This window comes from Ahaetulla prasina, chromosome 7 (genome assembly GCF_028640845.1).
Source record: "Ahaetulla prasina isolate Xishuangbanna chromosome 7, ASM2864084v1, whole genome shotgun sequence".
NCBI classification, from domain to species: domain Eukaryota; kingdom Metazoa; phylum Chordata; class Lepidosauria; order Squamata; family Colubridae; genus Ahaetulla; species Ahaetulla prasina.
In genome coordinates, this window is record NC_080545.1 from 5,814,537 (window position 1) to 5,830,804 (window position 16,268).

A 16,268-nucleotide genomic window follows, 5' to 3' on the forward strand; every position below is an offset into this window, starting at 1 on the left:
AGAGAATGGAACGGAACAGAACAGAACAGAACAGAACAGAACAGAACAGAATAGAATAGAATAGAATAGAATAGAATAAATAGAATAGAATAGAATAGAATAGAGAATGGAACGGAATGGAACAGAACAGAACAGAACAACAGAACAGAATAGAATAGAATAAATAGAATAGAATAGAGAATGGAACGGAATGGAACAGAACAGAACAGAACAGAACGGAACAGGAGTACTACCTTTACGCTATTGAAAGGCTACGTTAACAGAAGCTTGCAAGTCTCAAAGTACATACATCCCACCATCGTTTTAGCTTCTTGATCCATCAGGGCAAATCTTCCAAAGTTTCTTTCTCGGACCCGTAAGCCTCTGGGAGCTCCTGCCTCTCTCTTCTCTGATGCATTCCTAGTCAGCATCTCCTCCCCTCATCCCCCAAGGTTGTGCACGCATTCCAGGACAACCTCCTGGGAACTTCACTCTGGCAGCAGCATAATAATACAGAGACGGTGGGTGTTGCAGCCGTGATCCCGAGCAGGTGTCCTGATGGAATACAAGCCAATTTGGAAAATTAGGTACATCCAGAGTTTCAGCAGCTACATAAATCAGGAGAGATACTGAAAGCCAAGGCGCTGTCAACTTTTAATTTGAAAAATCCTCTGCTGGGTGACTCAGGGAGTGGAAGAGACAAAAAAGACGGAGGATGAATTATAGAGATAAGCAAAACGGAACTGCAGAAATCTCACTTTGCAAGGGTCCCAGTTGTTTGTATCTTAGTTATGAAATAGTTACTCAGGGAAGTGCTGTCGTGTCCCACCCCCACTCCGACGACCGGGTCTAGGAAGTCCGTAACAAACATGGCAACGAAGCCTTTGCAGTTTGCCAAGTTCCTTCGAGGTTTATCAGGGCAGGCAGGAGTCCAAGCTGTGACTTCAGCGATAGAGTCCGATATCAGCAAACTAGATAAGACTTTGTTTGACTCAAGGTTGGAATGCCAAAACAGGTCCTTTATAGAGGCTGTGAGGTGTGGCTCCATGACTCAACATTTATCCAGGCCTCTCCCATCTCTCCTTCTGCTGGCATCGCCTCTCAGATCTCCGGAAGTGAGGGTCCTCCGAGTATGAATTGTCTTCAGCTGGATCTGCTGCCAGGGAAAGGGAGGGGTCAAAGGGAGTAGGGCTGAGTAATTCCAGCACCTGGCTGGCTTCCTGCTCTGACGGCTAAGCCAAAGGAACACACGCTGTATGAGTGAGATTTATTGGGCTACTCCTTTCACTCCTGGAATCTTCTCTGGGCATGGGGCCAGGGCCGGGGGCTGGAGGCATGACAGGCCGTTCATCTTCATTATCAGACTCGGAGTCTGATAACAGGCCCGGTTGGAGACGGGAGGGGCCCGGCTGAGGAGAGGAGGGAGGACGAGTCACAAAAAGTGCAGGATTTGAGTATGGCTACCCCAGGGGTCCCCTTCATGGAATACTGCCTTGTCGCCGCGAAGGGGCTTGCGTAGCTCAATGAAGCTATGAGCGATGCTGTGCAGGGACACCCAAGACGGACAGGTCATAGCAGAGAGCTCTGACAAAACATGCTCCACTGGAGAAGGAAATGGCAACCTACTCTAGTATCTTTGCCATGAAAACCCCACGGACAGTACCAAAAGGAAAAAAGATATGAAGCTGGAAGATGAACCCCTCAAGTCAGAAGGTGTCCAATATGCTACTGGGGAAGGGCGGAGGGCTAGTGCTAGTGCTGTGGATGTATCTGGTGGTGAAAGGAAAGTCCGATGCTGTAAAGATTTTTTTCTCCATAGGAATCTGGAATGTATGAAACTCAGATAGTTTGGCCACCTAATGAGAAGGAAGGACTCACTGGAGAAGAGCCTAATGCTAGGAAAGATTGAGGGCAAAAGAAGAAGGGGACGGCAGAGAATGAGGCGGCTGGATGGAGTCACTGAAGCAGTCGGCGTGAGCTTCAATGGATTCCAGAGGATGGTAGAGGATAGGAAGGCCTGGAGGAACGTTGTCCATGGGGTCGCAATGGGTCAGACACGACTTCGCAACTAACAACAACAAACCCCAGCGGTGAAATCCAGCAGGTTCTAATAGGTTCTGGAGAACCGGTAGCAGAAATTTTGAGCAGTTTGGAGAACTGACAAATACCACATCTGGCTGGCCCCAGAATGGGGTGGGAATGGAGATTTTGCAGTATCCTTCCCCTGCTACGCCCACCAAGCCACACCCACAAAACCAGTAGTAAAAAAAAATATTGGATTTCACCACTGGGCTACCCTAGAGAAAAGAAGGCCTAGATAGCAGCATTCTAGTACTTGAGGGGCTGCCCCAAAGAAGAGTGGGGTCAACCTATTCTCCAAAGCACCAGATGGCAAGACAAGAAGTAATGGATGGAAATGAATCAAGGAGAGAATGCAGGAGAAACTTCCTGACAGTGAGAACAATTACCCAGTGGAACAGCTTACCACCAGAAGTTGTGAATGCTCCTACACTGGAAGTTTTTAAGAAGAGATTAGGCAACCATTTGTCAGAAACGGTATGGGGTCTCCTGCTTGAGAGAAAGGCTTGGACTAGAAGACCTCCAGGGTCCCTTCCATCTCTGTTGTATTCTTAGATCAAAAGCAAGGAGATTGCACAAAGAAGAGGGATGTCGTGTCCTACTCCTCCTCTGATGGCCGGGTTGGGGAAGTCTGTATCAAGCATGGCCGCAAAGCCTCTGCAGCTTTGCCAAAGTCCTATCAGAGTTCTCAAGGCAGGCAGGAGACCAGGATGTGACTTCAGCAATCCAAATTAGACTTTGCCTGACTCAAAGAATGCCGGAAAGCAGATCCTTTATATAGGCCATGGGGTGTGGCTCCATGACTCAGCACTTATCCAGGCCTGCCCCTCCCTTCCTTTTGCTGATGTCACCTTTCCATTCTCCGGAAGCGTGGATCTATCCACTGCATCATTTCGTCCCCAGCTGCTGGCAATTCCAGCTCGTGGCTGGCTTCAGGCGCTCATGCTATCGGGGGAGGTTTGTTTGCTCAGTTTGTCTGGGCATGGTGCCAGGGCTGGGGGCTGGAGGCATGCCAGGACATTCTTCTGCACTATCAGTCTCTGGCTGAGATAGCAGGAGATGAGAGGGGCCCGGCTGCGGAGAGGGGGGCGAGCGAGGCACAACAAGGGGGGGGTCAATTTATTTTCCAAAGCACCTGAGGGAAGGACAAGAAACAACGAATGGAAATTAATCAAGGAGAGAAGCAACCTGGAATTAAGGAGAAATTTCCTAACAGTGAGGACAATTAATCAGTGGACCAGCTTCCCTTCAGAAGTTGTAGGTGCTTCATCACCGGAGGTTTTTAAGAAGAGACTGGACAGCCTTTAGTCTGAAATGGTATAGAATCTCCAGCTTCAGCAGGAGGTTGGACTAGAAGACCTTCAGCATCCCTTCCAACTCTGTTAATCCGTTATTCTGCTCTGTTATTCCAAAGAACTCTTAACTATTATTCTGTTAATCCCATTATAGCGAAGGTGATATGAAAACACTGACCGTCACATATTCAGTTCACTAATTTTGTTAATTTCATCAGCGGACTGAAATGCACAAAGAACCATGTCTGGTTGGTTCCCAAACCTATCGATTTGTCCCTGGATATGAACGGATGTGTCGTGTCCCACTCCTCCTCTGACAGCCAGGTCAGGGAAGTCCGTATCAAGCGTGCCTCTGCAGCTCTGCCAAAGTCCTATCACAGTTCTCAGGGTAGGCAGGAATCCAAGGTGTGACTTCAGCAATCCAAGTTAGACTTTGCCTGACTCAGAGAATGCCAGAAAGCAGCTCCTTTATATAGGCCATGGGGTGTGGCTCCGTGATTCAGCACTTATCCAGGCCTGCCCTCCTTCCTTTGCTGATGTCACCTTTCCATTCTCCGGAAGCGTGGATCTATCCACTGCATCATTTCGTCCCCAGCTGCTGGCAATTCCAGCTCGTGGCTGGCTTCAGGCGCTCATGCTATCGGGGGAGGTTTGTTTGCTCAGTTTGTCTGGGCATGGTGCCAGGGCTGGGGGCTGGAGGCATGCCAGGACATTCTTCTGCATTATCAGTCTCTGGCTGAGATAGCAGGAGATGAGAGGGGCCCGGCTGCGGAGAGGGGGACGAGCGAGGCACAACAAGGGGGGGGGTCAATTTATTTTCCAAAGCACCTGAGGGAAGGACAAGAAACAACGAATGGAAATTAATCAAGGAGAGAAGCAACCTGGAATTAAGGAGAAATTTCCTAACAGTGAGGACAATTAATCAGTGGACCAGCTTCCCTTCAGAAGTTGTAGGTGCTTCATCACTGGCGGTTTTTAAGAAGAGACTGGACAGCCTTTAGTCTGAAATGGTATAGAATCTCCAGCTTCAGCAGGAGGTTGGACTAGAAGACCTTCAGTGTCCCTTCCAACTCTGTTAATCCGTTATTCTGCTCTGTTATTCCAAAGAACTCTTAACTATTATTCTGTTAATCCCATTATAGCGAAGGTGATATGAAAACACTGACCGTCACATATTCAGTTCACTAATTTTGTTAATTTCATCAGCGGACTGAAATGCACAAAGAACCATGTCTGGTTGATTCCCAAACCTATCGATTTGTCCCTGGATATGAACGGATGTGTCGTGTCCCACTCCTCCTCTGACAGCCAGGTCAGGGAAATCCGAATCAGGCGTGCCTCTGCAGCTCTGCCAAAGTCCTATCAGAGTTCTCAGGGTAGGCAGGAATCCAAGGTGTGACTTCAGCAATCCAAGTTAGACTTTGCCTGACTCAGAGAATGCCAGAAAGCAGCTCCTTTATATAGGCCATGGGGTGTGGCTCCGTGATTCAGCACTTAGCCAGGCCTGCCCCTCCCTTCCTTTTGCTGACGTCGCCTCTCCATTCTCCGGAAGTGTGGATCTCTCCAGCCTCCAGCTGTTGGTAATTCCAGCTCGTGACTGGCTTCATATTCCTCAGGCTCACATGCTGTGGGGGAGGGGCCCAGCTGCTCCGTTTGTCCGGGCATGGTGCCAGGACTGGGGGCTGGAGGCATGCCAGGACATTCTTCCGTACTACTAGTGTCTGGTAGGAGATGAGAGGGGCCCGGCTGCGGCGAGGGGGGCGAGCGAGGCACAACAGGATGGTGAGGTGTCACGCGGTGCCTTAGTCCAAGAACAGATGCCCAGATTATCTTTTTCCACAGTCTGTTTTTAGCAAACAGATAATTGATACTGCAAAGGTAGCCTTGAAGAAGATATTAAGCAGTTTAGCTCCGAGCGGAAAGGGAGAGGTAAGACCGAAATTCATTTCATCTTGCCTCATTGTAATCCTCTTTGGTATGAAAAGGAAGAGATTCAATCAGGTCAAAATTCTATTATTATACCCTACTACAATAATAGAGTTGCCGTAATTCTCGTGGTCTCCTTTCCTCGATCTGACCTACCTTGAAGGGCTGACATCCAGACGTGGGTTTCACGTAAATTTAATCACTGGTTCACTGCACAATGAAAATGTGAGCACACGCGCCTTTCGCGCACGCACCCAGCCTTCTGCACATACGCTTTGCTAGCGCACACGGCTTGCACGCATGTGTGCGGCTTAGGAAACATAGGACGGCATAGCTTTTGGTGTTCCAGCCACAAAGGTGATTTTAGTAGCTATTGGCCAAGTATTCTTGGATGAGCGCAGTGGTTAGAGTGCAGTACTGCGGGCTACTTCTGCTGATCACCGACTACTGCCAGCAATTTGGCAGTTCAAATCTCACCAGGCTCAAGGTTGACTCAGCCTTCCATCCTTCTGAGGTGGGTCAAATGAGGACCCAGATTGTTGGGGGCAAGAGGCTGACTCTATAAACCGCTTAGAGAGGGCTGTAAAGCACTATGGAGCGGTGTATAGGTCTAAGTCAGTGGTGAGTTGCTCCCAGGTTTTTTTTATTTTATTTTGTCACGACAGTATACACAAGCATCAACATAAAATAACTACATATCATATAAGCATATACATGAGCAAAAGTATGCAATAACTATATTAATTTGATATAATGAAAGGAAACTATAGGACAGGAACGGTAGGCACTTTTGTGCTCTTATGCACGCCCCTTATAGTCCTCTTAGGAATGGGGTGAGGTCAATAGAAGACAGTTTTTGGTTAAAGCATTTGGGATTTTGAGAAGAGACCACAGAGTCAGGTAGTGCGTTCCAAGCGTTAATAACTCTATTACAGAAGTCATATTTTCTGCAATCAAGATTGAAGCGGTTAACATTAAGTTTAAATCTATTGTCTGCTTTTGTATTATTGCGATTGAAACTGAAGTAGTCTTCAACAGGAAGGACATTGCAATAGATGATTCTGTGTGTTAAACACAGGTCTTGTCGGAGTCGGCGGAGTTCTAAGTTTTCTAAGCCCAGGATTTCAAGTCTGGTGATATAAGGTATTTTGTTGTTTTCAGAGGAGTTCGGACCGGTTCTTTCAAAGCGGTAGTAAAACCAGCAGGAGGCTCCACCCACCTACCCAGATGTCATCATAGATGATCTACGCATGTGCGATCCCGTTGCAAACCAGTAGTAAAGGCAAGTAGAACCCACCCCTGGTCTAAGTGCTATTGCTATTCTCCTTGCCTGCTCTTGGGAACTTAGCTGATGGGTACCCGTTATCTTGGTGTCAGGTTGTGGAGTGCATCATTTTGCAGTCACAGACTTAGAAACCATGTGATCCTCTCATTTCTCAGAGCCGTGAAACAAACCGAGCAAGGAAGCATTCAAGAAGATTCAATCGTGCCATTGTACAAGGCTGAGTTTTGGTCATGCAACTGGATTCCAATTGACCCCGTGAAAGCAAAATTACTGTGTTTTGATGGTACGGGTTGGCTCACAAAAGCCTTCTTGTTCCACCTCCCTGACCATCTCTGTCAACAACAAAACACACACCCCAACGCAACACTCTGCTGGTTGTCTGAGACAACGAGCGAAGTAGCAGAACTGCAAGCAACACACATCACTCTTTTGTCTATTAAGAACAATGGGTAAGGATTGTGGACATGAAAATGCTTATTAACCGCTCCAATCTTGATTGCAGAAAATATGACTTCAGTAACAGAGTTGTTAATACTTATTTATTTATTTTTTATTTATTTTATTTATTTATTTTGTCATAACAATATATGTAGGTATCATACAAAAAAGATTATATAATATATAAACACATATATGGCTAAATATAAGGAGTTATAAGCATATATGTATATAGGAAGAAGAAAAGAAAAAAAATAGGACAGGAACGGTAGGCACGTTTGTGCTCTTATGCACGCCCCTTATGGTCCTCTTAGGAATGGGGTGAGGTCAATAGTAGAAAGTTTTTGGTTAAAGCTTTTAGGATTATGGGAAGAGACCACAGAGTCAGGTAAAGTATTCCAAGCACTGATGATTCTGTTACAGAAGTCATATTTTCTGCAATCTAGATTAAAGCGGTTGACATTAAGTTTAAATCTATTGGTTGCTCTTGTATTATTGCAATTAAAGCTGAAGTAGTCTTTAACAGGAAGGACATTACAATAGATGATTCTGTGAGTTAAACTTAGGTCTTGTCGTAGGCGACGGAGTTCCAAGTTTTCTAAGCCTAGGATTTCAAGTCTGGTGGGATAAGGTATTTTGTTGTTTTCAGAGGAATGGAGAACTCTTCTTGTAAAATATTTCTGGACACGTTCAATTGTATTGATGTCAGAGATGTGGTGAGGGTTCCAAACAGGCGAGCTGTATTCTAGAATTGGTCTAGCAAATGTTTTATATGCTCTGGTTAGTAGTGTGGTGTTTTTGGAAAAGAAGCTACGCAAGATTAGGTTTACAACTCTTAGAGCTTTTTTTGCTATGTAGTTGCAGTGGGCACTTGGAACACACTACCTGACTCTGTGGTCTCGTCTCAAAATCCCCAAAGCTTTGACCAAAAACTGTCTACTATTGACCTCACCCCATTCCTAAGAGGTCCGTAAGGGGCGTGCATAAGAGCACAAGCGTGCCTACCATTCCTGTCCTATTGTTTCCTTTCGTTATATCCAAATAATATAGTTATTACATACTTATGCTTATATATATGCTTATATATTATATAGCTATTTTCATGCTTATGCTTATATATACTGTTGTGACAAAATAAAATAAATAAATAAATAAATAAATAAATAAATAAATAAATAAATAAATAAATAAATAAATAAAACGTTTACACACTCTCTCTCTTTTTTTTTCTAGGAGCAGATTTTAAGATAATGAAGTATATTTGCTACACATACTTTGCTTCCCAGAAGACTTGCCTGGGTGTACGTTCTCAGCTTTTCCTATTACATTCCTTTTACAGTATGATTTCAACAACCACTCAAAATGTGGAGCTTTGGATTGTATAGACCAGGGTTTGGAAAATCTCGTAAAATTACCCAATCTGCTGCTTCAGGACAGCTAACATCAAAAACGTCATCAAAAAAGGACAACAAAGAATGTTCTTTCTGCGCCAACTCAGAAAGCTCAAACTGCCCAAGGAGCTGCTGATCCAGTTCTACAGAGGAATTATTGAGTCTGTCATCTGCACCTCCATAACTGTCTGGTTTGGCTCTGCAACTCAAACAAGACAGACACAGACTTCAGAGGATAATTAGAACTGCAGGGGAAAAAACAATTGTTACCAACCTGCCTTCCGTTAAGGATCTGTCTACTGCATGAGTCAAAAAGAGGGCTGTGAAAATATCTACAGACCCCTCACACCCTGGACATAAATTCTTTCAACGTCTACCCTCAAAACGACTATAGGGTACTGAGCACCAGAACAATTACACAGAAGGACACTCTGCTAAACAACTAATTCCCACAACACTGTCAAACTTTTTACTAAGAATGTAATGCTATTTATCTTCTCATCCTTCCTATTAACTATCTCCTTTTCTACTTATGACTATAACTTTGTTGCTTGTATCTTTACGATTTATACTGGTATTGATTGTTTCCTGATTGCTTATTTGTGGCCTATGACTATCATTAAGTATTGTATCATTAAGTGTTAAATTGATGAACGTAACTTTTCTTTTATGTACACTGAGAGCATATGCACCAAGACAAATTCCTTGTGTGTCCAATCACACTTGGCCAATAAAATTCTATTCTATTCTATTCTATTCTATTCTAAATTGTACCCTATGACTATCATTAAGTGTTGTAAGTGTTGTACCTTATGATTCTTGATGAAGATATCTTTTCTTTTATGTACACTGAGAGCATATGCACCAAGACAAATTCCTTGTGTGTCCAATCACACTTGGTCAATAAAAAAATTCTATTCTATTCTATTCTATTCTATTCTATTCTATTCTATTCTATTCTATTCCTAGTATGATCTTTGTTGATTACTTATTTAGTATCCTATGACTATCACTAAGTATTGAATCTTTTGATTCATTATGAAAGCATTTATTATGATCATGATTTATCACTTCATCTTTTATGTACACTGAGAACTTATGTACCGAAGATATATTCCTTGTGTATCCAATCACACTTGGTCAATAAAAAATTCTATCTATTTTATCTATCTATCCTTTATAGTTAACATTTACTGTCTGCATCTCAACATTTTTCTTGGGGGTTCCTTAAGATAATCAGAACCTGGAAAAAAAAAACCTAAGGAAAATTAATCATGAACATTAAGAATATTGATATTTTAATCATTGAGAGTTAATGCCGAACTGTACTCATCTATCTGCTTTTAGCCTCTATTGTACATTTCCAGGAGGTTCAAAGCTACAAAAATAATTCCACAGTTATGCTGTAGATGTGGTGTGTGTGTGTGTGTGTGTTTTTCTTTTTGCAGCCAGTAAATATTTACACACAAATGTAAGGAAAGCAAGTTTATTGTAGCTTTGTTCTACAATAGCTGGAAACTGAAGGAAGGTTACCCATGGCTAATTGTGTGGGGTGGGATGTTGAATATTTTATCACACTCTAGTGCTGACTGGCTGGAAAGATATAAACAAGCCCAAGGAAGATTCAGCTGCCTAAGCAAATACAGTAGGATCTTTTGCAAAGACCTTGTAAATTGTTTAACAAGAGTTGTGCTTTTCCTTACAGGAAAACAAAACAAAACAATTTAATTTCCTGGATAATAGTATGTTAGGCTGCTTTCTTGCTGTTCTTTCAGCCAGAGCCCATGTCAAATCTAACCTTTTACCTCTGAATATTACAATCAAATATACATTTTTTAAATAAAAAAAACAATTTTCTCAGCCTGCAGAAGTGATATTCAGCCGATTCAGATCGATTCGAGCGAACCGGTAGAAGAATCGTGGGGAAATAGAATCCCCTGAGCAAAAATAGAATAGAATAGAATAGAATAGAATAGAATAGAATAGAATAGAATAGAATAGAATAGAATAGAATAGAATAGAGAGTTGTAAGGGACCTTAGAGGTCTTCTAGTCCAACCCCCTACTTAGGCAGGAAACCCTACACCACTTGAGACAAAGGGTTGTCCAATCTCTTCTTAAAAACTTCCAGTATTGGAGCATTCACAACTTCTGGAGGCAAGTTGTTCCACTGATTGATTGTTCTAACTGTCAAGAAATTTTTCCTCAGTTCTAAATTGCTTCTCTCCTGGATGAGTTTCCACCTGTTGCTTCTTGTCCTGCCCTCAGGTGCTTTGGAGAATAGTTTGACTCCCTCTTCTTTGGGGCAGCCCCTGAGATATTGGAAAACTGCTATCATATCTCCCCTAGTCCTTCTTTTCATTAAACTAAAACCAAATATTCATTCCATAGATGAGTGATCTTAAAGCAAGATATGTGAAGTGGCTATCCCATTGTCTATCTTAATGCAAAACTTGGAAGTTTTGCATTGGGGTATTTTTCCCCTGCAAAGAATGTATTTTCATTTACTTTAAAGATTAGGAGAACAGTCTTGTCTTTTTGACTGTAATAAAAAGGTCAAATCTCTTTCCAGTTGAACTCTCACATTGGTGTAATTTCCTTGGCCCTGATATGATTGTTATAGATTAATCTATTTTCAGAAGTATTCATTTATTTTCAAACTAAAGTCCTCTGAATGGGCCTTTTTTTAAAAAAAATTCTTATGGTATATTTTTAAAATACTGTAATGCTGTGCAGCAATATGCATTTAATAGAGGGGCATGTTAGTTCCTTGAAATGTTAATTGACATTGGAGATTATTGCTACCTCAGATGTCCCAAAGACAATTCGGTGGAAATTGTGCACAAAAAACAAATTATATAATAGTCATGAAAGATGCTATGAATATTACCGATGCCCTTCATGGGAACAAGCTAGACTTGTTCTCAGCTTCCAAATTCCGTTAGCGTATATCCCGTTTTTCTTAAAGATATAGGAAGATTAAAAGAAGATACTGGATTTAGAAGTGAGGGGTGGAAAGAGAGAGGATAGATGATACACAAATGATACAGACAGATAGATAGATGATTGAGATAGATGGATGATAGATATAAGCAGATATAGAGAGATGATAGATACATAGATATAGATGATGATTGATGATAGATATATAGATAGATAGATACAGTGATGGGATTCAACACAGCAGCCTGCAATTACTGCAGGCTCGAATCCCACCAGGCCCAAGGTTGACTCAGCCTTCCATCCTTTATAAGGTAGGTAAAATGAGGACCCAGATTGTTGGGGGGGCAATAAGTTGACTTTGTAAATATACAAATAGAATGAAACTATTGCCTTACACACTGTAAGCCGCCCTGAGTCTTCGGAGAAGGGCGGGATATAAATGTAAATAATAATAATAAAAAAAGTAATTTAACAACCGGTTCTCTACCCTAATGATTTCTTCCAACAACCAGTTTGTAAAACTGCTCAGAAAGTTAACAACCGGTTCTCCCGAAGTGGTGCGAACTGGCTGAATCCCACCACTGGATAGATAGATAGATAGATAGATAGATAGATAGATAGATAGATAGATAGATAGATAGATAGATAGATAGATGAGGGAGGGAGGGAGGGAGGGAGAGTGGGGTAGATAATAGACAAATGATAGATACAGACAGATAGATAATTGAGATAGATAGATGATAGATATAAGCAGATAGATATAGAGAGATGTTAAATATATAGATATAGATAATGATCGATGATAGATAGATAGATAGATAGATAGATAGATAGATAGATAGATAGATAGATAGATAGATAGATAGATAGATAGATAGATAGATGTGGGTGAGGGAGAGAGGGAGGGAGAGAGAAAGGGGGAGGGAGGGAGGGAGGGAGGGAGACCTAGCATCCAATTAAGGCTATGAGATTGCTGGCAATTTGAGGAGTTTTCCTGAATACATAAACTAGGGAGTTAACCATGTAAGTACAGAGAAAGCTGTTCTGAGTTCAAAACCATTGTAAATCACAGAGGTCAGGGCATGGGCCAATTATCTAATAAGCTTGTGTGAAGTCATGGCTGAAATAAATCCGTGGTGCACCAATTCACAAGGGCTGAGGTGCCAGTAAAGAGACAACCCAATTGTTCACACAGCTGTTAGCCTCACTTTGTGCGATGTTAAATTGTCCGCTCTTCTTCTAGACGGCACGGGGAGCATCTCTTCCTTTTCTGAACGAGCATGAATATCATCCTTTGTGTCGCTCTTCTCAGCCTCTTCCAAGCGTTAGGACGTAGCCCTCAGCCAAGATCTGCTGACTTGGCGCTGTCAAAATGATTTAGTAGTTGAGGGAGGGATCTGGCCATTAACCAAAAATATCTGGTTCTGTTGGCTGAGAGCCACACCGCTCTCGCTCACAACGGGGAGTTAGTTTTTCAGGTTCACTGTTTTGATGGTTGGTATAGGATTCCCAGCTTCAGCAGAAGCTTGGATTAGAGCAGGGGTCTACAACTTTAAAACACTCAAAGAGCCATTTGGACCCGTTTCCCACAGAAAAAGAAAACACTGGGAGCCACAAAACCTGGGTGGGCGTGGCCAACTCGATGTCACTCACTTCCAAATTCCTTGTGTGTCCAATCACACTTGGCCAATAAAAAATTCTATTCTATTCTATTCTATTCTATTCTATTCTATTCTATTCTATTCTATTCCACCAGTCACATGACACCCCTCCTAGCCACGCCTACCCAACGGGTCATTAGGGCAGAGAACCGGTTGTTAAAAAACACCAGGAACCACAAAATCCTTTTGACACCTCTATATAATTTTACCAAATTATATTACTAATTCTAATTAGAATTACTAATTCTTACTAATTCTGCTATCTGTTATTGCCCCTTTTTTCCTATTTCCTATCGGCTGAAGAAAAAATGCTTTTAAAAGTAAAAAACAACAACAACCCTCTGATGATCATGCAGCTAAGCTGGGCATGTGGTGGGAGACAGGGATTTTTGCTACCGGTTCTCCGAACCACCCACTGCCATCGCTACCGGATCAAGCGATCCGGTCTGAACCGGGAGCATTTCACCCCTGGTGCCTGGCCTCAAAAACGTGCCTACATAGAATGGCATAGAGCTGGGGCAGGTCACACACACAAACACACACACACACACACACACACACACACACACACACCGTGATTTCTGCTACCAGTTCAGGCGAACTGTTCTGAACCGGTTGCATAGCACCTCTGACATGGGGGAAAAAAACAGGTCTACTAAACTTTCCCACGCCCATCTTGGATTTTTAAAGTCCTGGAAGTTCCAGCAAACTTAGAAGAGGCAAAATTCTGCACCCGTCAGCTGCTATTGTTATTGTCCATACAACATTGACAGCGTCCTTCAAATAAGAAAAGCTACCCCAAAAATTCCATTCTCTCATTTGGGAATATGAAGGCTTCTGCCTTAAGGTATTCTTTCTTTCTTTCTTTCTTTTTTAAACTTTGAGAAGAAAACAGGAAGTTCATCCAGCTAAGGATAATATCTAATAAACCCTCACTATCCCCAAGGGAAGATGGGCAGAGATGACACAACAATTATATCCCACTGCATTCAATATTCTCTTCCATCTCTAGATCGATAAAGGATCTCACCATAAGCCAATTCAGCAGAATTTAATGCAATCCTCCAAGGAATAGTCCAAATTTCAGTCATCTCAATGATGAGCGATTCCTTCATCTACATAGCCAGGATTCAGCTTATCGTATTTTTCGGAGTATAAGACACACCTTAGAGGAAAATAAGAAAAAAGCTGATTGGCAGGTGGATTCTCATTGTTCTTCTCAACATCAAAAGAACCAGATCTTTCTCACACTTGGGATAGGAGCAAGTCGACTTTAATAGAATGATAGACTTGGAGGGGACTTGGAGGTCTTCTAGTCCAGAGGTCTCCAACCTTGGCAACTTTAAGCACCTTTGAGATAACCATGACCTGGATGCAGTGGTGGGATTCAGCCAGTTCGCACCACTTCGGGAGAACCGGTTGTTAACTGTCTGTGCAGTTTGGCAAACTGGTTGTTGGAAGAAATCATTAGGGCAGAGAACCGGTTGTTAAATTACCTGAATCCCACCACTGCCTGGATGACAGAGAATCTCCATAGAATCAGAGCTGAAGAAGCTTCTTGGATGAGAAGCGAAACATCTTCAAAGAAAAACCAAGAAAATCCAGTTGCCCCTGGAGCTAGCTAAACAAACTAAACTAACTAACTAACAAAAAAGTCCAGTTGTCTTTGGAAAAAAGATATAAAGCACAACTATGACCTGGATACTTAGATAAATTACCCACCCATCCCAACCTCCATAATTCCCTTTATTCCATTCCTCGCTTAACAACATGTTGTTTTTCTTCCTTCTAATTGCTCAGAAAAGCAGCTGTTCTGTCCCCCCTTGCCTCCGTCCAAGCGATGGCTTAATTAGCCGGCACTATCAACTCTGGCAGCAAGCTAGCGAGCGTCTGCCAAGTGACTCTGTTATCTCCCTTGATGCCGATGAGTCAACAAACAGCTCTAGTCAAGCAGTTGATTTGCCTGCTACGAAGAGGCATAGCAGCCCTTGCTGCTTTTATATCCTGTGGGGTGTGGCTCCATGACTCAGCACTTCCTAGGCCTGCCCCATCCCTGCTTCTGTTGTTCCCACCTCTCCTGCCTACAAAACCTAAGGTCCAGCCAGGCCTGATTGCCATCAGCTGGGTCTGGAGGTGTGGCCTGGGGGGGGAAGAGTCAGGGGACGGAGGCCTCGTTATCTTCTCCACCTGGCTCCTGGAGCTGAGCCAGGGAAGCCGGTGCTCCCGAGGTAAGTCCTGATGGCCCTTCCCCCTCACTTTCTGAGTCACTTTCTGGCAGGGGGCCCGGCTCGGGGGGTGCAGACACAACAGCAGCTTTGCATCAGGAGACACTACAAAATGGAACCCTTGGACTTGTGATTTATTTAAAAATAAAAAAAATAACACAGTTGCAGAAGTCGTATAGACTTTATTACAGCCGTCACTCTAGCAATCCCTAGAAGAACAAACTCTTTCGTTCAATTTCCTCTAAAACATCCCTCTGACCAGAAAAAAAATACCAATATCCCGAGCGACAAAACCCCGCCCTGAACTTTTGAAAAGTTCTGATCCAGAAAAATCTGGCGGCTTTCGCTTCTGTTTTCACATACCCATAAAGTTAATTCTTTGTTGTTATTTGCTTGCTCTCTGCTTCGCTCCCTCCCTCCCTCCATCCCTCCCATCCATCTTCCTTGCCCTGAATCTCTCCCTCCAGGTGACTTTTTGGCTTGCCAAGAATTTCTCCTTTGTTTTCAATAATATCTCCGCTTGCTTTCCCGTGCCTGCACACATCAGCAGGGATAAACAAGGAAACTGTCGCCATAGTTTTTGCTAAAACCATTTCCAGAGACTGAAAGTGGAGGCTTTTTCTCTTGGAAACAATCGGAAGGACAAAAAAAAAAAAAGATGCTTAAAAATAATTAGCTGGAGTTCAGGAATGGACGCCATCGGTTTCCACTCTCCTTGGCGCTTGCCAAGAGAAATTGGTCGCTCGAATTTAATCCGATCATCCCTTTTGAACGTCTCCCAGCCAGGAGAAAAACCGTAGTAAATTTTGGAAGAATAATTGCCCAGAAAAAGCTTGATATAAGTTATTGAAGAAGTCCTTGCTCTCCGCCAGTCTGATGAAGTAGGTCAAGAGAAAATTCATCTGTATGCAAGAGATACCCTCCTCACATCCTCAGCCGTAAAATTAATATCTGATAAACACCGAAGCTCTGGCTGTCTCCTAAAACAGGGAGCTGTACTGTACATGAGATTTATTTCCTTCCTTCCTTCTTTCCTCCTGACAATTA

At 42.9% G+C, this 16,268-nt stretch overlaps 1 long non-coding RNA gene across 1 annotated transcript; it reads left to right on the plus strand.

Annotated features, from left to right (window-relative positions):
- Positions 1-6,736: 6,736 nt before the first annotated feature.
- LOC131201917 (uncharacterized) lies at positions 6,737-9,553 on the plus strand. The gene is made up of 2 exons (XR_009156035.1): positions 6,737-7,013; positions 8,236-9,553. It is a non-coding gene; the product is annotated as an uncharacterized LOC131201917 (long non-coding RNA).
- The last annotated feature ends 6,715 nt before the right edge of the window (positions 9,554-16,268 follow it).